This window comes from Python bivittatus, unplaced genomic scaffold, assembly GCF_059951505.1.
Source record: "Python bivittatus isolate LINGU-HERP-01145 unplaced genomic scaffold, Pbiv_v1 ctg000020_np1212, whole genome shotgun sequence".
Classification (NCBI taxonomy): Eukaryota; Metazoa; Chordata; class Lepidosauria; order Squamata; family Pythonidae; genus Python; species Python bivittatus.
Window position 1 is genome coordinate 81302951 of NW_028277030.1, and position 27832 is coordinate 81330782.

The 27832-nt window shown below is 39.1% G+C and overlaps 2 long non-coding RNA genes across 4 annotated transcripts; one reads left to right on the forward strand and one right to left on the reverse strand.

The window, feature by feature from the left end:
• Positions 1-27832, forward strand: LOC148217110 (uncharacterized). Its single transcript, XR_015797983.1, has 3 exons — positions 1-251; positions 4110-4249; positions 24444-27832. It is a non-coding gene; the product is annotated as an uncharacterized LOC148217110 (long non-coding RNA).
• LOC148217111 (uncharacterized) lies at positions 8935-23921 on the reverse strand. 3 transcript variants are annotated; one of them, XR_015796503.1, is made up of 5 exons: positions 21181-23921; positions 15475-19543; positions 12057-12189; positions 11002-11228; positions 8935-10491 (listed from the first exon to the last, which is right to left on the reverse strand). It is a non-coding gene; the product is annotated as an uncharacterized LOC148217111 (long non-coding RNA). The 3 variants fall into 3 exon arrangements; XR_015796501.1 differs by having other exon boundaries at positions 15475-23921; XR_015796502.1 differs by lacking the exon at positions 11002-11228 and having other exon boundaries at positions 15475-23900.

The window sequence follows — 27832 nt, forward strand, 5'->3', positions numbered from 1 at the left end:
CAGGGTGGTAGCAAGGCAATCCATTACAACGAATGCAGTGAACACTTCCCAGTCCTGCCAAGTTCACCAAAGTGACATCAGCACCTGCAGATGATTTGCTCTACAATTACAGAGATTGTTCATGTATATAGGAAAGAAAGGAAAAGGCCTTTTATGTATGAGTAATGGATCCTTCCTTGCATGCAAACCAAGGCACATTCACCTGAATACTGTCCTGAAGGCAATAGCATCAACTAAGCAATGCTGGCAGGGTAAGTGTTCTAGATACTGTAATGCCTGAACATGGGAGTCATGCTGAACCTGAACTTAAACCTGGATGAGATTAGGAACAATTTAAAATATAGACCTGACAGGCAGGTAGGGCTGATGAATGATTTCCATGGATAGGTTTCCCCATCCCCAAGTGTTCTTATTTAGTTAAAATCACAGAGGGGGGAAAGAAAGGCTATCTTGCTACTACAGGGCAAAGTAGATGGGGTTTTGCAGTGCAAGCAGTGGCATTGTCTAGGCAAACATTTTAGAGGATTATAGGATTTTGCCACACGATTAAAACTGGGATAGAGATCAAGCTTCTTTTTGGTCTTGCAACAGAGAGAATATAACCCCCCAGGTTTTATCCCAGAATCTCAGCCTTCAAGGCAGCTAAAATTATCTTTATGCTAGTGCTGAATCAGGTCAGGATTCACTGTTTTTGTGTAGAATGTCACGTACCATCTTTCCTTCTGAGATCTCATGCTTCAAGGGACACCCTATTATACATTACATCTTTCATGTCTCCTTTGAAATCAGGCAAGGGACTTAAGCTTCAGTTCGTATTTGAAGTGTAAATGTGTCCTTGCCCATGTTGTGTACTTACATTTCAATTCTTCAAGGGATTACAGTTAATTCTGAATTGTGCCTCAACACTGTGTATTCAAAAGTAAGCCTCATTAAGTTAATTTGGATTTATTCCCAGATACGTTTGTATAGAATGGCAATGTGAATGTGTTTTCTTTTCATGTAAGAAAAAAAATACTAGAAGGTACGCTTGTGTCTTTCCTAAGCCCAGTGTAGATTTTATAGATGAAGCATGAAGGGCAGAAGTGAGATCATTCTTATTAGTCCTAATAAGAACCTGCTGTAACAGACACAATGCCCTATTCATGTGGATCCAATCCACGTGAGATGAAATTGAGGAACTTCCCTCCTGCAGAAATTGTAATATGTATGTCTTACAATCCTAATTGGATAGACACATATTTTAATCTGGATATGACTGGCTTCTGTTTTTGAATGTGACCATACACTGGTATTTCTTTAATGAACTCTTCCATTGGTATTTGTCATTCTTATTTTTGTGAACTGCCGCAGGCATTATTCTGGAGGAGGTCAGATTTAAATGAAATCAATAAAAAGCTGTTCTTATGTTGAGGGAGTATTCTCTGTAACTGACAGCTGTTTATCTATTTCATTTAAATCCAAACTCTTCCAGAATCATGCCTAGGTCTGTTTACAAAAATAAGAACAGCAGACATCAGAGATGGGTAACACATACCAACAGATTTAAGCTGAATTAAAATATGGTCCTTGAAGAGTAAGAAGGCTGAGTGAAAGCTAATGATAAGTCAACATGACCAAAATCTTCCAATGTACACAAGCAATGGGATCTGGGCCATTTCAGAGTACAGGTTTAAAGATACTTTCTAATTGATTAACTGCTCGAACCTGAGACAAAGGGTGGAAGACATGGAGAGGCAAGCCAATCTAGAAAAAGTTCCATCGTTTATGGCCCCAGAATCCACTAGATATACTGTAGCTGCTGCCAGATATCTCAGGCAGCTAGAGGTAGTGAACTACCGGAGACCCTTTTCACTTGCCCGATGTCATGTACTCCCTTCAGCTGTGCTGGATGGTAAATATAAGGGAGTCCCATTGGTTAAAAGGCTGTGTCCATGTGGTTCTGGGAAAGTGGAAACCACTGGGCATGTCCTCTTACGGTGTCCATTTTATAGAGAATTACGAACAAAATTTATTTCTCCAACGATCAGCAGATATCCTGGCTGACTGGACGCCGAATATCTTCAAATTCTCCTCAAAGATGACTGGAGTAATGTTACAGTGCAGGTGGCAAGATTTTGTGCAGCAGCTCTTAAGAGCTGACGTATTATTGTGAACAATTATAAACATTCTGTATCTCTATATTTATGTACTCAAAAATTGATATTAACTCTTAATTTTAATGGTTTATAATGTGTAATTTTAGGACGATTGAAGCCATGGTGCATAAATTATTGTAAATTATTTTTTAATTATAACCAACAAGTATCTTGACTAGCATACTTTTGGATATATAATCCCTTATTCGGATTGGACATATTTCATGTCTTTCCCTTTCTTTTAATATTGTACTGGTCTAATTGACTGTAATAAAGTTAAAGAAAGTTAAAGAAAGATTAACTGCTGATATAGGATTTATATTCCACTTATCCGGTAATTATATGCTATTCAGAACATTCTTTTTATGTTGTTGTTTCTTTAAACTAGCATATCAAATTTAGTACATCAAATACTAAGCATAGACTGTTTCTTGCCTTACCAGCTCCCTACCTGTAGAATATATTCTGTGTGTGTGTGTGTGTGTGTGTGTGTGTACATATACATACACATACATACATGCATAGTCTAATCTCCCATCTCAGGACTCTACCATCTCATTTCATTGCATTGGAATCTGTGTCTCATGCATGCTGTTGTAAGAAAAGTAGATGTAACACAAGGAATAACACTCTGTAGAAAGTAAATAGAAATAAATTCACATCCAAATTCCATAGAATATAATCACAGTATATATACATCAGATCAGCCTTACTGCATTTCTTTCCTACACAGCATCATATATTAAAACATTTTACTGTTACTATTGTGCCTAATACTGTGCTTCCCTCTTCTATAAGTGGCTCTTCCTTCTAATTCCACCACATTTTCTACCATAATTGTTTTTTAACTATTAACCTGAGTTCTTGGCATTACTTGGTCCCTCTTGTTCTCATTCTATATTTGTGATGTTAACATGTACTTAAAGCACAATATTTCTCCTAAGTGAAGTAGTAATACTTTCTGATCAGGCAGACAGCTATAACCCTTTTCATCATCAATGACAGCTAGTCTGAGATGTGTCTAGTCCATTGATCATATTTCCAGATACACTGACTGAAAAAGCTGGAGCTGAGCAATGAGAATGGTTAAAACATTAGTAGAATCTTTTGTCAGCCTACTGCTGTTCTCATTGAATGAAGATAGTTGGATTGTTCCTGGATTTAGAGCACAGATGTCCATGAAGCTCCTGCCAATGATTGCATGAGCACAACATACTGCATTTTTGACATTATTAGTTAATGAAACTTGGGAGCTGCCTCTTTCTCCCTTTGCCACAAAGACTGATTGAAAAAGATTTCAAGATTACCACAATGGTGCTAAGAGTCTTCTTCCAGGATAAGAGTCTTCTTCCAAGTAAGGATTTTGTCTACAGTGCCATGAAATGGAGCATCAATTAAAAGATAATAGGATTTGGAAGGATTTTTGTAACTAACAGAGTAATTGACTGCATATTCACATGGAAATAAATCCTGCTAATGGGATTTATTCTCAGAAATAAGTGTCTGCAAGCCAGAAGTACCAACTCATCAAAACGGCACTACTGTATTGGACTAAGTTATGGAAAGTCGGGTCCTCCAGAAATCATTGAACTGCAATTGCCAACATCCCTCATCTCTCCTCCTCCTCCCGCTTCTTCCCCTTCTCCTTCTCCTTCTCCTTCTCCTTCTCCTTCTCCTTCTCCTTCTCCTTCTCCTTCTCCTTCTCCTCCCCTTTTCCAAAATTGAACCATTAAAGTAGACTATTTTTAGCTAAAAGAGAACCCTTTTCTCTGCCATTTGTTTTTTTGTGAAAGTTTGATGCTTTATTAACAATGAAGCACTATCCCTTCCTATTTTCATCACAACACATTCCTTTTAGTACATTTTTGACAAGTTCAGAAAGGATCCATTGTTTTCTGTGTCACTTGACACATAAAGGAATCTATAGGGGCTCAACTTGGCCTTGTCTCACCATCATCAACATATTTGTCCTAGGTGTCTAAAGGCTTGTTGTCAAGTGTCCAGGATATTACAAAGCCCTTAATCAACCCTGGTCCTATGGTCTACCAGATGAACTCCAAATTATGAGAAACTTCTGAAGAGCTCACTTCTCTATCCACCTTACTCTAAAATAGGTAATGTCTAAACCAGTTTCCCCTACCTCTCCAATTCTATTTCCTCCCTTCCTTCCTCTCAATATACAGATCCAGTCTCTGGCATTTATGCTGACTTCTCTCTCTCTGATAGTTTATGTATATAGAAGCTATGCCATTGTCTCTGTGTTTGGGAATAGGTTTCTTTCCTCTTTAGCCTACTATCCATTTGTGATTTCTCAGATACTTTAATACTTTAAATTTGTGTATGCAACCTTGTATGGCTAAAAGCCATGCAACAATTGGGGATTGAGGTAACAGCTGCAACATGGATGAAACCATGTTATATACTGTATGTGGCTATGGATAGGATTTGGGAGGATTCTTATTTAGGATATGGCTATTTTAGGACTTAAACTGCAAGTTTTACATGTTTTATACTTTACAATGGTAGGACAATGTGCTGGCAGTTTTCAGCAACCACGATCAGGGTGCATCCAAAGGCCATGAAAAGAGGACGGGGAAAGTATTTGGCCCACGTGAGCACAGGTTATCCATCCTTGCTCTATATTCTGAAGCATTGCTGTAAGACTGGACTAATAGATGTAGATCCAGAGTCCCACAGTCCTAAAGGCCTCCAGATTCAGCAGTGTGAATATATGAGATCCTGTCTGCAGTACACCTAAACTCTTTTAAAAATTAAAGGAAAGAGAGGGGGGAAGTTCCAGTGGTACTGACAGGTGGGTTGAAGGAGAAAATAGAAAATGGAGAGAGAGCAAGAGTGAGCGTGAGAGATTGAGATCAAAATTATTCTGATTGTACTGTGGTTTAATATTATATGGAAACTGCCCCTTGAGAAGGTTAGCCCTAAGAAAGTGTTCATCAACCTTTCAGTTAAGTGAAATGAAAAACCGAACATCAGTGCCTTATACTTGGTTCATCCAGCTCAATTTTTTCTAGGATTGGAGGTAGAAAGATCTTGCTGGAAATGCTTATGACCGAACCTGGTAACTGCAGACCACATACAAAATATGTACTCATTTACTGAGTTAGTAATGAGAGGAAGATAATGGGCATGACTGTTTGAGAAATCATGGATGGCCTCATCCTTACACCTGAAAGTTCAAAATCTGATCTATTGAGCCAACATAGACCTAAAAGAGTAGTGTCCAGAAACCTTTTGTTAGGGGGTAGATTACAAATAATAAATGTGGCACTTATGGACACATCAAAGGTCCCATAATAGTGTTTCTCTAGACATGCTGGAACTGTGGCTAGCATGAATTTGACATTGGCTCCCCCCCCCAAAAAAAACAGTCCTTCTTTTCAATTCTTTCTGTTCTGTAAATATTCTATATAAAACAACAGTAATCTGATGAAATTAGAAGCAGGTCTTTAAAATCAAGCTAAAATCTTTGATTTTTGATCTGGAGGTAAACAATGAATCATAATCTAATCCTAACTTATATCAAGATTTATTACTCCCAGGGCAACTTTAACAAGATCAACCCCCCCACAGAAATTGCAGTGGTTGAAGTAGGCTCCAAATCTTATGGAAAAACTAAATAATCAGATTTCTTTTTTCCTGAAATAGCTCTGTAGCAACACAAATTTGGAAACGCTCTTTGTAATATTCTCTTTATAATGTCATATCAACACCGATAGATTTCAACTGGGGTAATCATGGAAGAGTCTCTTCCGTGGTACGTGTATTTAGATCCAAAAGGGCTTAATTTCAAATAGCAGAACAGCTTTCTTCAATATCTTCACCACATTTACAGATATTGGTGTACAACTTCTGTCATCTTCAGTGGAGAGATGTGGAAATTGTAGTGCGACACAGATGGAGAGCACCAGCTAAGGAAAGGCAAAACAACATTCTAGGCGAAAAAAATGAGGCAAGTTAGAGTTTGCTAAGAAATGTAAAGATACCTTGCAAAGCAGCTGTGTAAATTTTTGCTGGCGTAATATAAAGCAGCCTTTCTCAACTTTTTGTACCTTGCAGGAACCTTTAAAATAATTTTCAGGCCTCAGGGAATTCCTGCATAAAAATTATTGTATCTACAGCTCACAGTATGTTAGTGAGATCAGTAAGCTCAGGCATGGAATATAAAAATTCCCACCACTACAAGTGCGAGCATTGTGTAGTGTGTGATTAAAAAAAACCCCAAACCTATGTTTATTTATTTTTTCAGTCATGTTCTCTTGCAGATCTCCCAGTGACCTCTCATGGAAACTCACATGGGACCCTAGTTAATAGGGCTGGGGCAGGCTGAACATCTTGTGGAAAACCTTTCCCCAAACGGGGACCACAGCAGAGAAGCATCACCACTTATTTCAGAGGGGGAAAAAAATCACAATTAAAACATATAAAGGCACAATGCTAAAATCTTCAGAGTTTCCCCCAGTTCTATAAGCTGTCTTCCAATTACAGCAGAAGCAAGTTATTAAAATAACTAACCCATGATTTAGAGATTTTTAAAAAGAGTGTTCATTAGAAGCTCTTGCTGAGGGAACATAAACTTTGTAGCTTGTTTCCATTAGGATTCTTTTTAAAGAAACAGTATTTCCATTCTTGAAGGCATAAGGAATACACGCTGAGTTGCCAAAATCCAGGAAACCAGAACAAGTTGTTGACTTCAGTAAGTTGTTAGCTTGCCCTGTCTTTATAATGCAAGAAGGAAAAACTGTTTAGGTATTGCATTTATATTTACTGAGAGTGTCAAAGCAGATTAAGCTGCCAGATTAAACATGAAAACAATTCCATTTTGACTCTATGGCAGTGTGCTCTATGTGCCTTCATGGAGCATCGGTGGAACACGGATTCATCTTTTCAAAAGTTGTGCATGTTCACTGATGCTGGTAAACTGTGCTGATGTTAAACTCAGTGCTGTATCATGGCATGTGACATGACAGGGCCATCCTGCTCTTGTCATTTTGCTGAAAGCAGCAAGAATCTGCAGATGCCCACGGCTAGATGAAGCAGCGGTTTGACTTGGTAGAGGGCAAAAAACTATTTAAAAATAATATTTTAGTAGCCTTGGAGATAAAATTATCTGAGTGGCCTGTCATGGGACAACCAATGCGTAAGGTTGTTAGCAAAATAACTACTCATTTTCCATGCCCATCAATGCCATTGATCCAAAATCTAATGCACCTGAATGAAAATCTAGATCTTCCAAATAACATCCAACCAAAAAACACCAAAGCATAACTATTAAGCCTGCTGTGGTTTCTTTATCAATAGAGAAATGGTTTTGTCCTATTGTGAGCCATCCAGTCTGGAGTCAAGAGGCACTGAAACGGAATGAATGAATGAATGAATGAATGAATGAATGAATGAATGAATGAATGAATGCTCGATGAAATTGGAAGCAACTATACAATTATGTAACTTCATCAAAATCATCTCACAAAGAGCAAAGGAAATGTTTTATTTGTGTGCCAGCCTTCAAATGCAAAAATGGACTGGAGGACCTGTATGAAGCATCAGATAGGTTAGGATATAGAAAAGTTGGAAAGTCAAACTTGATCTGATGGGCCCCAAAAACATTCTGCGTATTCCTCTAGTGAAAGGCCTCCCAGCATGTTTATTATGAGCTCATATTTCTGGCTGTTTTTGTAACTCAGCCACTTAAACTTTATAGGGTAGAAAAAATGTTTAGCAAGTTATCAGCTGAGATACAGATTTAGAAAACTGCTACAAAAATACGGCAAGTTGGCCAGTGGTTGCCTCAAATAAATATTATGAAGCAAGTCTTAAGTGCTCTGTGATCAAATAGAAAGTATTTAAAAATTCATTTCAGGAGACAAATATTTAAATAAAATTAATATTTAAGTTTACTGTTAACCACGCTCTGCACACAGAGATGCATATGTACATCTGTATGATTGCCCATTGTCCGTTGTCTGCTGCCTCTATATATATACTGAAGTTCATCTCTCCAGAATTGAGAGATGATGGAAACCATCCACAGGGATAAATAGAAAGAGGTCCAGATTTCCAGGCCACGTCATGCATTTTCTCTGAAGCTTGTTAAGGTCTCTGATTTGAGCAGGCTGATATCTTTGCCATGTTAAAGTGCCTCAGACTAGAAATAAAGCTGAGTTGATTCTGCCAAAAATATGGAAATACGCTGCTGGTGACAGATCAGATTTAATGTAATGGTATTTTAAAGGAAGATGATCTTTCAGTTCAGGTGGGCCTGGCACTGATTTAGTCAATGGAGGTGGTACTAATAGAGCAGTGTTGTCCAAACTTGGCCACTTTAAGATGAGTGGATTTCAACTCCCAGAATTCCCCAGCCAGCCATGCTGGCTGGGGAATTCTGGGAGTTGAAGACCACTCATCTTAAAGTGGCCAAGTTTGGACAACACTGTAATAGAGGAATGAATACTAGTGGCACTGTTTAAAATAATAACTTGCCCAGGGATCCTGGAATAAACTCCACCCAGCTCTGCCTCTGGGTATTATTTTACTTTTGTGGAATCATGAAGCTGGAAATGGCTACTTAGGTCATCAATCCTGTGCTCAGTGCAGGAATTCAGAATAATTCCTGTATAACCTCTGCTTGCACATCCAGCAAAGGGAAGTCTCTAGAAAAGTGTTTCTAAATCTCATCAACTTTAAGATGTGTGGACTTCAACTCCCAGAATGCTGCCAAACTGTTGGCTGGGGGAATGCTGGGAGTTGAAGTCCACACATCTCAAAGTTGCTGAGGTTGAGAAGCACCACTCTACGTCATTGATTACTGCTGCCATTTCCTACCATTAGGACATTACATCAAAGCTGCCCTCATGGAGTTTAAGAACATTATTCCATGTTCTATGTTACATTGGATATTGTGCTTGAAAAGTGTTCCTTCCTAATATACATAAAGTTAGCTGCAAATGATGAAACTGACAGCGCAGGATACAACTATATTTCAATGCCATTTTTTCAGGGTACAGAATAATGGTATAATGAAATATCATTGTTCAGCAAGCAACAGTCCATTCAGTACATAACAGGATTAAAAATTCAGTGGATGTCAAAAATGGAATTAGCTTCTTTGCAAGACAGATCCATCAGCCTTCTGCTTCCCTCAGAGGCTTTTCTTAAAAAGCACATGTTAATAAGATACAGCAACAACCTACAGATGGGGCCAGAAAAACTTGGCAATGGGCTAACAGTTAATGTTGGCCCATACTGTAATTGAAAAAACCTAGAATCTTGTATATATCTCCAACACCTCTGATGTTGGGGAATCCAGAAGAAGACCTTAAATAAGGATCCAAATATCTGTCTGTCTGTCTCTGTCTGTGTGGAGGGGAGAGAGAAAACATATGGGGAAATGCAGTGCATTACACTTATTTGTACATTTCCACCACTTTATATATTGCTTCTCAGAATAATTAAAGCAAAAAAGACAGATCTCTATCTTGATCAATGTTTAATGGGATTGTGAAAAATGCCATCTTCCAGATGTTGCTGTTAATCTCTGTGTCTATCATACTGGCTGGGTTGCTGGAAACTGTAGTTCACTAACAGCTGGAGGGCCACTTATGGTTTATGGTTCTCCATTTATGGTTAACAATATAAATGTTAACAGAGAGGAGAGAGCAGAAGTAGACAAGGAAGAGAAGATACATGACTAACAAAACAGCTGACAAAATGGCCTCCAGATCGATCAGGACAGGACTGTATGGCATCTATTCTAAAGCACAAAGTTCAAAATATAAGGGCAAAAGGAGCAAAGACTTTGAGATTGATTAGAGGGGCCAGAAGTCCATAGCTTTTTCTGGAAAGAAGGACGGACCTAGATTTGTTTTCATTCCCTTTGCTTTTTCAATGAATTTAACTGATCAGAAAAGTTAAATTAATTGACTATGCTTCCTCAGCAGTCATGTATTTTGTCATTGTATCCTTCTGTCACATAAAAGCATTACATTTGGTGGCTTTTGGAGTGGCTCTGGGGGCCAAACTCACCCACATGGCCCTGGGGACTCAGATTATACTGGAAGCAGTCTGTCAAAGAACCTGGTGCCAACAGTGAAGGACTTCAAAGTATATGTGTGCCCTAATCTGATGCTTCAAGAAGTGCATCACTTAGAGAAGCCATTCTGGTAGCTGCTTAGGGTCACTTCCAAGCCAGGCCCAGCTGATCAGTGGCAATCCAAAGGTTTGTGTTTCCCATTGTCTTTTGTAGAAAGTCCGCAAATAGCTGCAACTCGTCCGTGTTTTAGCAGAATGGGAGGTCCCGGGCAGGAATGTCCTTTTGACATAGTTCACTTCATTTTCTGGCCTGCGACAGAAAGAAAACAACTTTCAAACGAAAATTAGGAGGAAAGGCAAATTCTGTCAACATTTTAAGAGTGATGCCACAACTCCCAGAAGTAAGACAGCATACTAGGTATAATATACTGTAGATTTTCTTCCCATTTACACCCTCTGCTTTCTTTTTCCTCTCACTGGGGAAAAATAGGCAGGACAGGGTAAATTATGGGCTTGTTGAAAGGGATGTTCAACATTTCATAATCCCCTCTGTTCAACTAATTGGCAAGCCACCAAGGCCAATTTGATAAGGCTATCTATTGTATTTTCTTTGGATGCCTAAGTCTCAAAAACATTCATGTGCAACTTCTGAAAGCTTGTCATTTTTTAAAAAATATATTCTAAAATGAAAAACTTTAATACAGGCATCAGCAATATTTTCAGGTAGTGGGTGCCATTGCTTGATTTTGCCCAGTGGCATGGTGCAAAACAACAACAAAAATAATTTTTACAACATCTTACAAAGTTTGAAGATTAGTACCAATAGTAACAGGAGCCTTGGGTGCAATCCTAAAACATCTGGAGCATTGACAAAATCACCATCAGTCAATTGCAAAGGCAGCTTTATTGGAACAGCTTCCATCCTGCGATGATACGTTTAACACCATCAGACAACAACATCTGCCTATCCCAGGTCCTTGGGAAGGACTCGATAGGAGGATAAAAATGCCAAATCCAGTCTAAACTTTTGGCTGACTGTGTGACCAACTATAACAACAACAACAACAACAACAACAACATCTTACAAGGTTTGAAGATCTGATGAGATTTTTAATTTTCAGGATTAATTTAATCAGGGGATTTCACAGGCATTATATTGGGTTATGATGGCTATATTGGTGACTGCAGGTGTCATATTGCTCACTTGCTCTAATGCATAGCCTACAGGTTGCAACAATGTGGGATTCTTTCCTCATTTAGGGGGGAAAGTGCTGAGAAACTATTAAGTACTGTAAATTGAATTCCAAGTAAGTTTATCTCTCTCAAAACTATACTTTTCCTGGCCACATCGCTACAAAATCTTGTTTACAGATCTTTCATAGAGAATGGACAAAATGTCTGAATGGTGTAGCTGTCAAACTGCAATCTTTTTTTTAACCAGGGAGGAGCTGTAGGAAATGAATTATAGCACTCATTCCCACTTCTCACCCACTTACATCTTATGAATAACTATTGTTGTAGAGTGAAGGCCAGTAAAATGAGAGTATAGAACAAACCAATAGATACAGTAAATCAACTTCATTCTGTACATCCATATGAGCTTACAGTATTTATTAAGCATATTAAATAAGATAATCATGTGCACAATTTACAGCAATATTCTTAAAACCTAATCTAATCTTTTTGACAGGTGCTTGGTTAGTTATTTACATAAGGATGCCTAATCATGAGTAAAGTACACATTAATTCAGGCACTGAATGCTACAAGATGTTCCTCCCAACAAAGATTTCTTGGGATCATTATATACCAAAAAAGCATAGTGTTAAATGTTCTCACATATATAAAGTCTCTGAAATATGATTGTATCGACATACCTAAAAAATGCATTACATTCTTGCATATTTTCAGTGTCTGAAGGCATCAATCCAGCCACTTTGGTTTGAAAACATACTTTTTTTCCACAGATCTAGGAACAGTCAGCTTAAAATGTCCTGTTTTTGAGCCTTCCTGAGTAATGAAAAAATATGAAGATTGGTGCTGTGCAATTGAATGCTTAACTAGATCAATAAGATATGCACCTGCATAAAAGAATTAATGTACATGCTCTTCCAAAGCAAACATCTATTCAGCTGATGTATGCCAATTCTAAAAAGATCAACGATGGCATTAATTAACTCCCAGAAATATGTGAAACGATGCTAGGAAATGGATATATTTAAATAAGTTTATCGCTGAAGTTCAAGAAAGAAAGATTAAAAACTAATCAAGTTCCTTATCTTCTAGACCAAGAATATAAGGTTAAATTCCCAGGAGTTCATCTTTCAAACTTAATGTTATCACTACTAGCACAAGCTCTCCATGTGATTAGGAAATAAACGTCTGGCATCCTGTAGCTAGGCAGAAATAACACAAAGTGTTGGGAATAATGGGACACTGCCAATGTGAACAGAAGAATGTATTAAGTTACTAAATGTTCATTGTTTTGAAGCTGTTTAATGCCAGCAGCCAAAGCTATGAAACCAGCAATTATTGGCAAGAAGAGCATTCTCCCTTACAGTAGGGACAAGCCAATAGTTTATAAAAGCAGATTAGCACCCAGTTCTAAATATTTTTATCTACAAAGACAGAATAATGACCACAAAACAAAATTGAATAAGGTGCTAAGCCTGGACTCTATGAGGCAGATCCTAGATTCTTGTCACATGATGAAAATGAGGAAGCACCCCAGATCCCAGCAGCTGTGGCTCTTTTCTGACATCCATTTTCATGGGTCAGTGAGAAATACCTTTCCTGGTTCTTTTGCTCAGCCAATGCATGTGTCTAAACCAGTGTTTCTCAACTTCAGCAACTTTAAGATGTGTGGACTTCACCTCCCAGAATTCCCCAGCCAGCAAGCTAAATGTTAATCCTCCATTAACAAGGATCCCAAGAGAACTTCACAAACAGGAGTGTCTGCAGGGGAGGAGGGTGTCAAAGAAACAAGATGGTGCCTGCGACTGCGTGATTGAAGCCCTGCATCTTTTGTACATGTTTTGCCTATGTAATGCATGTAAAAAAGAGGTGGAGCTTTGATTGCCTGATTGCAGCTGCCATCTTGGCTTTTTTGACCAGTTCCTGTAGGTGCCCCTGTTACCAATTATATTTATAAGTAATGAGTGACCTGAAAGCTCTAAATATTCAACTCCCAAATACTAATATCGCAGGTTATCTTCCAGATGCTGAGCTGGGATGTTGGAAGAGCCCAGTATAGGTGTGGTTTGTGTTGTGTTGTGAGCCTGTTATGTGGTCCCTCAGTTATTGTATTGTGGTTATTTTACTTTTGTTTCCTGTTCAGTTTGTAGAGGGTTTATTATGTTGTTTCTTGTGGATTGCTGCTAGCTGCCTAGAGTTCATATGTAAGATGGGTGGCCATATAAATTTTCTGTATAAATAAATAAAATAAATGAATCAGATGCTAGAAAATAAAAACTGCCCTTGCACATTAAACTACACTGCCACTCCAGCTACCTCATATGAACTACTATTGCTCTAGATTTTTTTTCCCCTAAAGACCATGCTGCTTTCAGCCTTATCTTTCACTAAAAGGTATTAAACAATGAACAATATGCAGCTGAGAAGATGATTTATGTTATATCTCTGTTTGCTGCCCAGAGTTGTTCTAATAGACAGACAAATGTATGTTTAATAAAGAAACCAGCAGATAAAAAATACAAATTGGAACACCAGAATTATTCCACAGCATTGGAAAAGTGCAAGGAAAGAGAAGATGAGCGGAGGTTAATTAAGTACAACAAAATACTGTCAAATACTGACAACTACCAGGTTGCTGAATCCAATTACTGCAAATGAAATGAAAACAAATTTCTTAGAATCTATATAATTCGGACAAGAAAATCTCTCTTTATTTATGGAGAAAAGTGGCTACAGGCAAGACTTCATCTTGGTTGAAGATTAGGATTCCAGAAATGCATAGCATGACATTCTCAGAGCTAATACAGCTTCTGGGTGATGTATAATGTCTCCGATCCAATGATACCGACATGGCATGAATCCAGATCTTCATTCCTGTCACACCCAAGGCATTCAATATAACAGAAAGGGCAGGAAGGGTCACGGCAGCTTTTCATAAAATCTGGCTGGAGGAAATTTTTCCTCCCTCCTGAATGTCATCTGCTTTTATCAACTGATCTGAATTCTTTCGGCAAACAGAGTTGCTTTCTTACTCACTGCTTTTTAGAAACAGACCAAAAGACCAACTTTTTCACACTTCTTTTTCATAGACTCATAGAGTTGGAAGGGGCTATTTAGGCCACTGAGTCCAGGCTCCTGCACCATGTAAGAATCCAATTTAAAGCAGCCTAGTCAGATGGTTCTCCAGTCTCTGCTTGAACATATCTAATAAAGGGGAAACCTATCCCCCTCTGATGACTCTGCCATACTGTTTTTATTGCTAGAGCATTTTTCCTAACACTCCTCTGCCACCTGCTTTTCTATAATTTAGATCCTTTATTCCATATGTTCAGGAATGACAGAGGACAGGACTTGACCTTCACTATATGGTATAATGTAATCCAGACTCTTGAAGAGGACTGTCATAACCCACTGACTCTTCTAAAGGCCAAACTCTCCTGGTTCCTTCACTTTCTCTTCATAGGTCGTAGCTTCCAATTCCCAAATCATCTTGGTTGACCATCTGTGATCTGTCCCAATGTTTTTCAAACTTGGCAACTTTAAGATGTATGGACTTCAACTCCCAAAATTCCCCAGCCAGCATGGGTAATCTGAATTCTTTTTGAAGTGTGGTGGCCAACACTGGATACCACATTTACGGTGGGATCTGACCAACAAAGCAAAATTATTACTTCCTACGATTTAGTAACCGTTGTTGCAGTCAAATATTCTGTTTGCCTTTTTTGCCATTGCTGAATCATATTCAGTTTGCAAAAACAAACAAACAAACAAACAACAAAAACAGCCTAGTGTGCTGTAAATTGGAGGCCAATCAGGTAATAGAGAGTAGAGTGACATTTGGGTGCAGCTCCCTCACAAAAGGCAGCAGGTAACAGATTGGGTTGTAAAACTCTATATGACCACTAGATAGCAGCAAAGAGAGTTTTCTCTCTTTCTTTGCTGCCATACACCTACCGTAATAGCAATCTGGTTTTTTTGCAACCTAGATCTGGTAGCCAGATCTGCCATATTGTCAGTACATAGTATTTTTCCTCTTGGAGGCATTCAGGAATCCATTGCAATGTACTGCTGGGATGAAAAGGAGCTCATATTCACACTTACCTCATATGGTTCTCCTCAATAGTCAGATGTCTCTGTAAATATCAAACAAAATGCAGGTTTCTGTTGGAACATTCTGAAGTATACCCATTCAGCAACAGCAGCTGCTACATTTGCTTGGGGGTGGGTTTCCAGTCATAACAGGCTGGTGGTGTCATCTTCAATCATCCGCCAATCATTCCATCAAGCTTTGTTTTGATAGCCTGGAGGCATAAGGAGGCCTCACTTCACCTGAATTAGTCAAGTTTCAAGACACCAGTTATATATCTTGCCTTTCTGTTGGAGAAGTGAACCAAATTTACTATGAATATAATGGCACAAAATGTAGTGAAATTGTTCCAATGATTTATCTGGCCAAGGTTGTAGAATAAATCAAAGGAACAATGAAAGAGAAGATTTAAAATGAACTTAACCTATTCATAAACAATCTTTTTTTAAAAAATCCTCATCTTCAAATTTTCACATATTGGTTATAGCATTTGAGCATTCATTTTAATTGATATTATCAAAAGATTTGGGGCTTTTAGAGATTATTACCAGCTTCTTCTCTTTGCATTGCTGACTCATATTGATGCATTTCCTGGCTTTTGGGGATATTTAACGTTAATTTTCTCTTATGTGTTAATTTTTAATTATTACACTTAGAGTAATTTTAAAATGGTTTTTACATTTGCTTTATTCTACAAAGCAAAATATGTAACAATTCAAATAACTATATTCACCACTTGAATTACAACATTTCAAAGAGAATGTCATAAAACATTCAGAAAAAACTCATAGTGACCCATCTGAGTGTTTTGATCTTGTACCCGTTTTCTGGATCTTAAGAGCAGCTTTAATTTCTTTCTTGCCCAAAGTGACCCAATGATAATCAGCTCAAGATTTATTATAAACATCCATTCATTCATTTATTCAAGATTCATTCAAGATTTATTATAACATCTATCCATCCATTCATGCTCATTTGCTTCAAGCATCAGATAGTAAAAACAAAAAATTAAAAACTAAATGTAGCTGAGTAGGCCAAGTTAGAAGGAGAAGGAAAAAGAGAAGGAGAAGAGAGGAGGAGGATGGGAACAGACCAGACCAGACAGGAAACATGAACAGATGAGCAAATTCTACTTTATTGTAAGACTACATTAACAGGATCTTTCAAGTCTGAAAGTACAAATATCCTGCTGTCTCCTTTATAGCCTGGGAAGCTAGGAAGAGTCCCTTTTGAGCCTCTTTCTCTACCCATTATGCAACTGTGGGCTATGCCCTCTCTTATCTGATTGTTCCCTAGGCAGCATCTCTTTGTCCCATCTTTCAAAGTCTTTCTCACATACCCTTACAGCACCAGGCTAGAAACCGGGAGACCATGAGTTCTAGTTCATTCCAATTCCAGTTGGGTGATCTTGGGCCAGTCCTTCTCTCTCGGCCCTAAGAAGTAAGCAATAGCAAACCACTTCTGAAATCTTGCCAAGAAAACTGCAGGGACTAGTCCAACCACTGACTTGAAGGAGATGATAGATGATAGATGATAGACAGACAGACAGACAGACAGACAGACAATATACACAACTGACCCTGAAGTTTCTTTATTTCTCTGACAACAAGTATCTGAAGAACACCACTGGTTGAATTCGAATTGAATGTTCATGGATGATGTTGAGCCAGTTCTTTAGCTGCTGGGAACTTGCTGGCTGGAGTTGCATGAAACCCGGCCCATCAACTAGCCAACCAATTATAGCCTACCTTGTCAGGCAGACCCAGACTCTCTGATTACTTCATGGCTCAGTGTATTGTAGCAAATTCAGCAAGCTGGGCTAACTGAGTAAAATACAGTCCAGTTAAATAGTGTTAAGTGTGTCATATGAATATCACAGTCAATGTGATACTAAGGGAAGTTGGGAAATGCAGCAAAAAAAAGAGGAACACCAATGCAAACTCTGCTACATATACTGTTGTTTCTTTCTATCACTGATTAAAAGTGTGAGGATGCCTAAGAAGTTTTTTTGACTTTTTTTTAAAAAAAGGATAGTTTTTAAGACTAGTCATAACTTTAAAACTTCATTGTATGCCTCCAACACTGGCAGAAATATATATATATTGTTTCTCATACAGATGTGTCCCATTTCATGCTTATCTCAGTGTATTATGGAAAAGCAAAGTGTATAAAATCTTCCTCTTTTCCATCAGTTTATTCATTCTCCTCCCCACTCCACCCCACTCCACCCTGTTCTCTCTTTCTCCTTTCTTCTCCCACCTGCTTCTGTTATTTCTTGAGGAAGTGTCCATCTACAGTGGCTTTGTTTTCTTAAAAAAAAAATAAAAAGCAACACAGCAACTAAATGCAGACTTGATGTTTGAGTCACACCTAGTAAGTTCTCCCTCATAAACAGTTTGCAGGACATTTCAGTCCATGCCATACATTATTCCAAATGATTTTTTTAAAATGTTCCTTCAATCCAGACAAGTTTTTTTCTGGACCATGTTTAGAGAAATGAGAATATCAGCCTTAAAAAAACACATCCGTTGTTTTCTTTACAGAACTGTCAGACTACTGAAGCTACAGATATTTTTCTTACCAGGGATGGTGAACATGTTTGCCAACTATCCTGGATTTTATTGGTCTGAACAGTAAAATTGAGGTCTTTCAAGTAGCCTGTTTCAGAGGAAGAAAACTTAATAACTCTCAGAATCTTCCTTGGATCCTTTTTTTTTTTTTTAAAGGGTGACTGGATTCCATTATGACCCTAAGTTTGCTTATAATTGTCATCATGTGATACATTCTTCAATCCCAAAGAATTTTTAAAAGTCAAAATAAGTATGTTAAGCCTACCAGATGTTCAATATGCCTATTTTAGCCTTTGTTTCTTTCAGAGTGAAAAATTACACAGCTGAAATGAATCAGCCTGACACTAAATCTCCAAATGGTGAGATTAGGGTACTTCAGAGACCTCAAAGGTTGCCCTGGGAGTCACAGTGAAAGCACAGCTGATGAGTTCCAAGTTCCTCCCTTGGCACTTTTTTTTTTCATTATTACATTTACATGCTGCCTTTATTCTGTACAACTCAAAGTAGCACATATAATGCTCCCTCCTCCTATTTCCCCACAACAACCCTGTGAGGCGAGTTGGCTGAGAGTGAGGGACTGGCCCAAAGTCACCCAGCTGGCTTTCATGCCTAAGGCGGGACTAGAACTCACCATCTCCTGCTTTCTAGCCTGGTGCCTTCACCACTAGACCAGACTGGCTCTTAGGCATCATTTGGAGGCCAAGGGCTGCATTCCTGTTGAGGAGCACACTAAAACTGTGGGTCAAAGGGAAAAGTGGGAGAGTGAGGTAAGAAAAGAGACATATATTGTACATTAATATTTATTGAATTAAATGTATGAAAAAACATTTTGCACTAACCAAAATGTTTCTAAGAGGTCTCAAAAACGCATGTGCACATTTTGCAGACAAGGGAGCAACACCTCATACAAAATTTTACATTTTTTTCCTTTCAAATTTAAAATAAATTGTTCCAAACTAACAATATTTATATTAAAAAAAAAAACAGACCCAAAAATTTTGTCATAGTGGGACATTTTAAAAAGAAGTGAAGTGGCATTTAGCTCCAGGCGGTCTGCAGGATGGGGTCAAAAAAGTCAAGAAGGAAATTATGATGGGGAAATTGAGACATATACCATCATGGCCGCCATCTTGCCTTCAGGGTTCAGATACCCCTGAATCAGCTTCTTAAATGCAACTCACTCTGGACATTTTTCATTAGTCAGTCTGTTTCCTAACCATAACCTTTTTTCAGATAACCAGGAGTCTTTCCTGATGCCCTTGGTGCAATTTGCTACTAAAACATGATATCCAATGAGAAGGGAACTCCAGGATCTTACCAAGGTGCCCAAGTAGTTCATGATGGGGAGAGTGCATGAAGACCTCACCTCCCATCATTATCGTTCATATAGACCTCAGTGTGTAGAAGATGATACTGGATACTGTCTCCATTGATACAGGAAGTAGAACCTGTGAAATCGTTGGGAAAACCACTGCACAGATGCAGGAGACTCCTTTCTGCAGAGAACCACCATCTGTACATAGAGTTTGATAGCATGTTTATTCCTCTTTTTCCATTTCACAGTATCATTGATAATGATTGAAGAGAAATAAAATGGAGCCTGAATACAGTGCTCAAGACTCAGCAAGTAAGCAAGTAACATATCCCAGAGTCAATTCCTGATCTGCCTGATGTTTTGTGCATCAGACCTACTAAGTCCTGCTATAGCTCCACTCACCTCCACTTAACCCAAGTGCTGTCCTGGTCCTTCCAGGAGGCCACTACTGTTGAAATTAACAATGGACAAACATATTTGTGCCACAACCCAGCACTGTCATTAGTCTCTGAATGCGCCTTCCTAAAATATTGTTGTAACAACTTTAAACTATAGGAAGAGAAAAGCAGTGCGAAATAAAAGTATCATCTCTCATGCCATAGCAGTTTCCCAGATTCAGTGTCTCGTGCCCACAAACTTCTGGAAGTTCACTAGCTTTGCCATTTTTTTCATTGGAAGTACAACTCTAGCCTCAGCCCAGGGTTCTGGTGATCAGAATAATTTCGTGAAGCCCTGATGTGGAAGAAAACATAATTTTCAGGACAGCATTCTTGGTTATTCATTTCCAAATTATCGGTTCTGATTAAGCATTTGCCTTTGAGAAATCCTGCTGTGTTTGGAAGCCTTGGGATGAACAACCAAAATAAGTGCCAAAACTCAAATGTTGGATTCTAATTCTAGAAACATAGCAGCTGTTTTGGAGAAGGATGATTGATAGAAGTGTAAGCTGATATCATGCATTTTTCATACTTATTATTTGAGTACATGCAACTTTTACATTGCATATACAATCCTTAATGTGAGTGAGTTGTCAGGGATGTGCATTTATGTATGTATATAGGGAAACATATTATTTTCCTATATCCTATTGTGTTTCAACTGCTTGCTGCATTTGTATGAAAATAAAATACTTAGTCCAAGCCTGTTAAAGTTTCTCTAAAACTACCACCACCAAGAACTTTGTGGGTTCCCGATATCAAAAATACAAGCCATGGAGAACAACAGCTTAAATCCTAAAAGGCATGTAGACCGAACTCAACTTTTAAAAAACGAATAGCTAGTTATAATACTGGATACAACTTAATCATATTTAGACTAGGCTCATTGAAAACAAATTAGTCACAATTGAGTTGGGTCTCTGATTTCAATGAGTTGACTCTATAGTCTATAGATAGAAATCCCTATAGATAGAAACCAACCAAGAATATCAAAATAACAGAAGTCAAAATAACTTGAGAAAAGCAGATTGCTTTTTTTTTTATACTCGACTAAGATCTCAAGAAGAAACAAATCTTCATTCTGACATGAAGTTTAGAAGCAATTTTACTCAAATTGTTTTATGCAGTCCAAAAGATCTGTAAGTTGCACAACATCCTAACCAATCAGATGCCCTCTGATAGTTCGGGATTACGACTCCCAGAATTATCAGCAAGCACAGCCCTCTGGGATGCTGAGAACCTCTCAGCTTCCTCTCTTCTGCACAGCTATGGGTAGGTACAGGATATGCTGAGCAGATCCATTGGTGGGGGGAATCAAAATGTCACCTATATGATGCATGCAAAAAAGAGATGAAACTTATGTGGTCATGGTGGACATCTTGACTTTTTTTTACCTACCTGTTAAAACATAACAAGCAATCAAAGCTTGATTGTTGAGCCATTGAACAGAGGCACTAATTCAAGGTTTGAGGCAAACATGGCTGCAAGTTAAAAAAAAAATTGAGGCAGGTAAGATACTATGACCCAGCACTTCCACTTTTATTAGCTAATATGGTCAGAAACTGACCTTGAGGTGCGGGAAGGAAAGGACAGTAATAAAACATTTTCTCCATGCTTAGGGGACCATAATCTCTCACCTGTGTCTGGATCTACCAATCCCAGAATCCCAAGGGGGAAACTGCTATCCTTTCCCGCCAGCACCCCTTGAGCATTTACTTGCAGAAAGCAAGTTGGCTGAAACAAATCAGGGGGCTCCTAAATGAGAATATTTGTATCATTCTGGGAAGTAAGATTGAAACTACTTGTTTTTCAAATCCTATTGTATTACATTAATGTCCCATCTTTCCTGGAGGGGCTCAAGATGGTGTATGCAGTTCCCTAACCGCCGAGCGCCGAAGAATTGATGCCTTTGAACTGTGGTGCTGGAGAAGACTCTTGAGAGTCCCCTGGACTGCTAGGAGGTCAAACCAGTCAATCTTAAAGGAAATCAACCCTGATTGCTCATTGGAAGGATCGATAATGAAGCTCAAGCTCAGATACTTTGGTCACCTAATGCGAAGAGAGATCTCTTTGGAGAAGACCCTGATGCTGGGAAAGATTGAAGGCAAAAGGAGAAGAGGACGGCAGAGGATGAGATGGTTAGATAGCATCACTGAAGCAATGAGCATGAAACTGAGCAAACTCAGGGAGGCAGTGAAGGACAGGAAGGCCTGGCGCAATATGGTTCATGGGGTCACGAAGAGTCGGACACGACTTAATGACTAAACAACAACAACAAACCGCCTTCAATCCAAGGAGTTGAGTTACACTGAGGAGAATTATCTCCAACCCAAAATCTCCCTTTGAGCTTCATAGCTAAGGAAGGTTTTGAATGTGGCTTCTCCCGTGATATCCAACACTTTGACCACTACACCACATAGCTAGTCCAATGAGGTAACACTCATGTCAATAACACTGCAAACTGCACTGACTCATAGCAGTGCAATTCCTCCTATGTTCTTCTGACTTTGTGGATTTGTATGTATACCAACCACTCACTTGAAATGCTATGAAAAGAGCTGATTGGAGGACAGAATGAAGTGATACTTGGGAAAGGACCACACAATGTCAGAGGCAAAAATAAATACATAAACCACCTCCTCTTCATAATCAGACACTGTTCTCCTGCTCAAGTGGAGTAATGTGATCTCGCTGTCTAATGTGGGACAGATCGCTGGCAGTCTGGGGCAGCCTGCTTTCAAACTTGCTTATACAATCTAACCAAGCAGCAATAAGCAAAGCCATATTTGAAGACTCCACAGGAGAAAAGCTTCAAAAAGCTCTGATTGACCTCATCAGAGAGCTAGTAAACAAAAATGAGTACATCCTGGCTGGCTTTCTACTGAACCATCTCTAAAACTGGTTGGATTAACTGTTGCAAGCAGCACAGCTCAGAGAGAGAGAGAGAGAGAGAGAGAGAAGGAGGAATATAGATGATTATGAAGGCATACCACAAGCTGAATCGATTTAAGCAAGGTTTATTTTGATCTTTGGACACTGCAGCAGATGGGTGTGGAGAGAATACTTATTTGTAGGAAGACAAACTATATTTAACCAACTTTGGCTGATCTAGAAAAGGCTAAGAAAAGTATGGATCTGATTAATACTTGGATGGGATACTACTATAGGTTAGGCTGGGAAGTTAGAAAAAAAATATTCCAGAAGAAGGCAGTGGCAGACCACTTCCATACTGTTGCAAAAAATCCCAGCTTGCCCATGATCAAGGTCATGTAATCATCAGGAGTCTCCTTGAAGGAGGCTTTACTTTTCAGGTCATTTCATAAACATTCTAGCGCCATGTCAGCCAGATTCTAGGCGTGGTTAGAGGAATATAATTAGGCAGAAGTCAGGGTGCTGCAGAATGCACAATCCTTCACTGGGTTGAGAAATTCTTCCAATGGTGGTGGTGGTGATGGAAGGACTTTTTATGCACCCAAAACAGGCATAGCTGGAGTATTGACCCAAAGATCAGTTTTCTCTCCAAACTCACAAATCACACTGTTATAGAAGGATGTTCTCTTTTTTCTCACTGCATTCAATAGATTAGATGTTTGCCTATAGTACAGTTGCTCACTCATCTTCTGGACTGTTCATATCACATAATTTTTTTCTTCTATTTGAACTCTTTTCTTACTTGTATTGCATCATTGTATGCCAGATTGGATGTCTACCTGTAAAGTCTATTCAATGCATATTACTGTCCTCTTCTGGTAACGTTTGGCTAAAATTATCTACCTGCCTCCTGAATGATATAATTCCTTCACTACAGTACTTGCTCTTTATCAGCCTTCCCCAACCTAGGGTCTGTCCAATGTGACCATTGGAAGTGATAGAAGTTGTAGTCCATCACATACTAGAAGGCATCTGTAAATGCTGAAGAAGGCTCTTTTTCTGAATATGATGTAGCAATACCCTACCTTGTGCCCTTTTGCTAATAATGACAGGTCCCAAGACCACCCACCATAAATATCTCTCCCCTGCATTCCACCTTAGCTTATATGTTGCTCACAGTTAGACGTGATTGGATAGATATGTGTGTGTGCATTTGTGTGCATGCGTGACTTTGGACCAGTCACTCTCAGCCCTAGACTGGGAAATGGAAAAACAACTGCCTACTACCAACCTGCACTGGACGAACATGGAAGATTGCAATCCATAACCTTCAGTGAAGAGGCCTTCATCCTGCACTGGATTGATTTGGGCTGATAATAATAATAATAATAATAATAATAATAATAATAATAATAATAATAATAGTAATAGTAATAGTAATAGTAATAGTAATAGTAATAGTAATAATAATAAGAATGGCAAAATTGGGCAATTTTTTTATTACCATGCTATCTGACTTAATTAAAGTAGAAACAACAGCCATAACCTGACACCTCATCCCCCTGCAAACAACATCTGGCAATCAACATGAGGTTCTGCAGCTGACAATCCGTGCAAAAATATTTTTTCACAATTAAATTGTGTTCATTGCTCAGGTGTTTTGCACTGAGTATTAGTGCCCTCTTCTGGGCACAGCCCAAAACATCTATGAGTCTTTGGGCTTTTTTTTTTTTTTCCTTTTTAAACGAACCGTAGTATTTTCAGCATCTGTTGTTTCCTTGTTCTGACAGCTTTGGAGAAAGAACATGTGAAGATGGGAGCACTGAGAGGAAGAAGCCGAGACTGCATCATGGCTGTGAGAAGGATCATGGGTGGTTATGGAGACTACGTGCAGGTGGGGGAAGTAAATGGCTTCTGTTTCTGAGGGAAAGTTATTGCTTTTCTATGCCATTGTCATAAACATTTTGTTTCCCAAACAAGTGGCTTGTGGGAATTTTGAGCAGATGAAGATGGACTGGAGAAGATTTTGTTCAATTCCACATCCCGACTACAGAGGGAGACTTCTTAATGAACCTTGCCAGCCTGCCCCTTAGATTTCCACATAATTCGCTTTGTGATCTCTGCTCTTCCATCACCCACAGGAAAAGCAGGTGCTTTGCTGCATTTTCATGAAGGAGTTGCTTTAAAAATCCATTACCTTCTTGCTCAGGAATGCAAGATTTAAAAAATTAAAATGGTGTATTTATTACCCAGCTGCACACTTGTGTAGGTGCACAGGGAGAAAATGGTTTTGTGCACCATCGATATCCTGACAGAATGAAATAAATGTTTTACCATGGATTTCTTGACAGGATAAAATAAATGTTTTTATTGGGCAGATCTTTGGTTTCTGGATAGTTGCTGTTTGTTTTCTCAGGGGTTTTGTAGTGTGTTTCATTATGGTTTTCTTAAACACATATATTTTTGCTCCCTAAGCATAATTCTTGATGGAATGCCTGGGTTTCTAATGTATCGTTTCCTGTGGTAGCTTATGTTTCAGGCCATGGAACTGCTGCAGAAGAATGGAGCAATGGGTACTGCATAAATTTAATACAAAGTCAAATGTGTTCTAATTGTCACGTTCAATCAATTGCATTGCAGACTGGGGAAAACTTTGGCCACCTTGCCAGCTCCAGTAAAAATCCACAGGGTTCTTTATAGCTGTTCAGCAAGGAAGATCACTGCCACGTATATCAATTACAGGTTGTTTTTCTTAATTGACTCATTTGTAACATTTGAAATGTTCTTGGCAACAAGGCCAATGGTGGTGGAGGTTGAAGGGTGTAACTGCTTGTGCATGACTCCCACTGAAATCCTGGTGATCTATCTCTTTGGAAGCATTGTTTTAATGTAACTGATGTGACTAAATGTCTTAACATCAAGCTAAATATAACACACACAAACACCTCATAACTTTGTTCTCACAAAAATTTAAATATATTAAATAATCCGAGCCATGTACTTTGTTTGAACTTTGTGGCCGAGACACTTTAACAAAACACTGCAGCTTTCTGGAAAATAATGTTTCTCCTTATGTCATAAACAGAGCAAACCCTACTGTCTTGTCCATTGATTCAGCTCTTCTAGCACTGGCATACAAAGTCCTTGCAATGGAACTGATCTTGGCAGAGATTCCTTCAGCCATGTTGCAGGACCAGCCAGTGTTTATTATCCCTGTCGTATTCTTGTTCCAAAAGAGATCTGCCTCCCCTGCAAACCCAACTGACAGAAGGAGGGCTTCAAAGGGTCCTCCTAGGCTTCACTGCCACCTAGTATTCATCATCATAAGAGCTATTATGTATCCACCAAGCTCCTTTCTGAGTGTATGAGTATCAGCCAGTAGAACAAGCTATCACACAGTGGTGAATTGTCCATTGCCGGAGGTCTTCAAATAATAGCTGGATGGTCGTCTGCTAGAGATGCTCTAGTGGACCTCTAAGGTCCTTTCAAGTCAATGAATCTATAACTTAGCCTTAGAGCAGAGCTGCCCAAATTGAGTAACCAGGTGCACGTGACTCTTGAAACTCTTTTATGAGGCTACCATCACACTTATCAAAGTTGTCATCAAACTGCTTTTCTTAATGTGAGAGAAGTGAAATTCTCAAACAGTCATCATTTTAACTATTGCTATGAATCCAGTTTAATTTAGTTAAGTCAAATATCATAGTTTTCCTGGTCCTTGCTTATCAGTCAAAGGTGAGGTATAGATCTGAAAAAAATTGGCTGGCTCTGCCTTGAAGCTTGCTTCTCTAAATGAACACTGTCAACTTGCCTGCTGCTATTCCTGGATGGTTGCTTTGGTTCTTGACCCTGGCCTACCTAAGGGTTTTTGGCCTCTCTGGGCCCAGTTTGTTATTTTGCATCTGGATCCCTTCCTGCCTGCTGTTGACAGTGCACTGTTTCCAGCCCCACTGGATCCCTATTTGCTGCTCTGCAACTTGAGCCCTCCTTTGGATCAGACAAGGGCTGCTGGCAAGGTGGGGTGAGACAGGCCAAAGCCTGTTGGCCTCCTGCAAAGCATTGAAAACCTGGCGCTTTCCCCCAGTGTTCAGCCAGGGTGTTTATCTGTTTTATCTGCTCTAACCCAAGATTAGCCACTCAGGTTGCAAGTTGGGTGGCCTTATAACTGATTTGAAAAATAAATAGCATGCCTGTGGTGTTTATAGTGCAAACCCCACCCCTTTTCTTCACACATCACTATGTTGCACATACATGAGGCCATGGTGCTGCTTTCATCATTTTGACAGAAGCAAGTTCTGCACACCCTGAAGCTGCTGCTGGCCAGTTCTGACTCACAGGCAGCCCCCTTGGGTTCCAGAGCCTGACCTTGACTGAAGCCTCAGAAAGAAGCGTAAAAGTGAGGTCCTGCTTCTTAGAGCTATGCAAAATATTTGAAAGAGGTCCTTCACTAAATGTGCTGGTGTGAAGAAAGTCCTTTCCCTCAAAGCATTATTAAAGTGTCCATGTCCTCTGAAAGGTTCACACAGCTGCTTCAAAGCTGTCCCCAGATGTTTGCACATATGTGTACGGGGGGGTACCAAGTCACTTCACTCTACTGATGATCCCAACAGAAGCATTCTCTGTGCATGCAGATGCCAGCATCAGCTACTGGCAATAGCTTTTAAAGTAGCCACTGGAGCCTTGCAAAGAAGCAGATGGTTGATCATTTGGAGGAGAGATGTTTTGCTGGCACTAACATGCTTTGTAATGCTCCTCTTTCAAATGCTTTTACTGCCCTAATAGGTACAGATTATGGGATGCTGAGAAGATTGAATGATTCTGATATAAAAAGCTGCTAGCAGTTGGGGATCCTCTTCCAGGTTTCTCAGTAGCCTCTTGCTTGCTCACATCTGAGCAGTAAAAATGACATCCAGGTGATTGATTGATTGATTGATTGATTAAATCGATTTATATAGCTGCCAATTGACATGCCACTCAGGACAGTGTACACAAATAAGAGCAACAAATAATATCCAGAAAACATTACAAACAGTAAAACACATCATGCCCAAGTCAACTTCATTCAGTCAAAACCAATCCAAAAATAAGCAAGATGGGCATAAATCTACCAATCCAGTGCCTGAGGGAAAAAGGTCTTGAGAGCCTTCCAAAAACTAGGTAGGGTCAGGGCCACCCAAAT